Here is a 2,419-nt window from a genome sequence, read left to right as displayed (position 1 = left end):
TTCTTCTTCTTCTTTTTCACCCTGTTTTGTTCCGCTTCCTTCCGCCCCTTTTCTTCTATTTTCTTCCCCTTCCACCTTTTTCTTTTCTTTTTTGCATTAAATTTTTTTTTATTTTTTTTTATTTTTTTTTTTTTACCTTTTTCTCTCTCATTTTTTGTGTCTTTGGAGATGAAGTAGAGACTGAATAAAGGAAGAGGGATTGCAAAAGGTTAACCATCTTTAAATTTTAAAAAATGGAGAGGAAGAGGAGGAGAGGGAGTAGGAGGAGAAGGGGGAAGAAAAAAAGGAGGAGGAGGAGGAGGAAGAAGAGGAGGAGGAAGAAGAAAAGGAGGAGGAGGAGGAAGAGGAGGAGGAAGAAGAAGAAGAAGAAGAAGAAGAGGAGAAGGAAGAGGAGGAGGAGGAGGAGGAGGAGGAGGAAGAAGAAGAAGAAGAGGAGAGGGAGGAGGAGGGGAGAGGAGAAGCAGAGGAGGAGGAAGAAGAAAAGGAAGAGGAGGAGAAGGAACAGGAGGAGGAGGAGGAGGAGGAGGAGAAGAAGAGGAGCAAGAAGAAAAGGAGGAGGAGGAGGAGGGGAGGAAGGAGGAGGAGGTGGTTGGAGAGGGGGACGGGGAAAGAGTATGAGGCGTAGGAAGATGAAGAGGAGGAGGGGGAGGAGAAATGAGGAAGAGGAGGAGGAGAGGTACTAGGGAATGGGGGGAGAAAGGGAGGAAGGGGCGGAGGAGAAAGAGAGGAAGAAGATCTAGAGGAGGAGGTAGAGGAAAAAGAGGACATTGAGATAGAGAATGAGAAGAAGGGGAACTGGAGGAAGATAAGGGATGGAAAAAGAAAGAAAAGAAGCAGTATTAGAAGAATAAGAAGCAGAAGGAGAAGACGAAAACGTTACAGAAGAAAATTAGTCGAAGAAGAAGAAAAAGTTGCAGAAGTAAAAAGAAGAAGAAGAAATAAAAGAAGAAGAAGAAATAGACGAAGAAGAAGAAATAGAAGAAGAAGAAGAAATAGAAGAAGAAAATGAATTTGAAGAAGAAGAAATAAAAGAAGTAGAAGATGAAGAAGAAATGAAGAAATAAAAGAATAAGAAATAGAAGAAGAAGAAGTTTAAGAAGAAGAAGAAGTTTAAGAAGAAAAAAATCGAAGAAGAAAAATATTCGAAGATGAAAAAAATTCGAAGAAGAAAAATCTGTAGAATTAAAAAGAATAAGAATAAGAAAAAGAAATAGAAGAAAAAGAAGAAGAAGAAAAAATAGAAGAAGAAGAAGAACACGAAGAAGACATTTCAGAAGAAAAGAAGAAGAAGAAAAAGAAGACGATCCCTCTCGAAGACTCGTTCTTCATACCGCCAGTATCCTCTTTGGTGAAGCGAGGCTACGGATAGATCAAAGGCGATCGAGAGAGACAAATTTCAATAAGACATTTTAGTAGCTCGGGGAAGAGGGGAGGAGGTGAGGCAAGGAGGAGGAGGCGAGGCAAGGAGGAGGAGGAGGGGAGGAGGTGAGGCAAGGAGGAGGTAATGCAAGGAGGAGGAGGAGGGGAGGAGGTGATGCAAGGAGAGGGAAGAGGGCAGGAGGTGATGCAAGGAGAGGGAAGAGGGGAGGAGGTGAGGCAAGGAGAAGGAAGAGGGGGAGGAGGTGAGGCAAAGAGGGGGAAGAGGGGGAGGAGGTGATGCAATGAGGGGGAAGGGAGGAGGTGATGCAAGGAGGAGGAGTAGGGGAGGAGGGGGTGAGGCAAGGAGGAGGGAGGAGGGGAGGAGAGGCAAGGAGGAGGAAGAGGGGTGGGGGTGCAAGGAGGGGGAAGAGGGGAGGAGGTGAGGCAAGGAGGAGGAAGAGGGGAGGAGGTGAGGCAAGGAGGAGGAAGAGGGGTGGGGGTGATGCAAGGAGAGGGAAGAGGGGAGGAGGTGATTTAAGGAGGGGGAAGGGGAGGAGGTGATGCAAGGGAGGGAGGAAGAGGGGAGGAGGTGAGGCAAGGAGGAGGAAGAGGGGAGGAGGTGAGGAGAGGAGGAGGAAGAGGGGAGGAGGTGAGGCAAGGAGGAGGAAGAGGGGAGGAGGTGATGCAAGGAGGAGGAGGATGGGAGGTGAGGCAAGGAGGAGGAAGAAGGGAGGAGGTGAGGCAAGGAGGAGGAAGAGGGGGGGAGGTGGGGCAAGAAGGAGGAAGAGGGGGAGGAGGGGTGAGGCAAGGAGGAGAAGAGGGGAGGAGGGGAGGCAAGGAGGAGGAAGAGGGAGGAGGTGAGGCAAGGAGGAGGAAGAGGGAGGAGGTGATGCAAGGAGGAGGAGGATGGAGGTGAGGCAAGGAGGAGGAAGAGGGGAGGAGGTGAGGCAAGGAGGAGGAAGAGGAGGTGATGCAAGGAGAGGGAAGAGGGGAGGAGGTGATGCAAGGAGGAGGAGGGAGGAGGTGATGCAAGGAGGAGGAGGAGGGTGAAGATGCAAGG

The sequence above is a fragment of the Penaeus vannamei genome, chromosome 28 (assembly GCF_042767895.1).
Source record: "Penaeus vannamei isolate JL-2024 chromosome 28, ASM4276789v1, whole genome shotgun sequence".
NCBI classification, from domain to species: domain Eukaryota; kingdom Metazoa; phylum Arthropoda; class Malacostraca; order Decapoda; family Penaeidae; genus Penaeus; species Penaeus vannamei.
Note: the sequence above shows the minus strand (reverse complement) of the source record.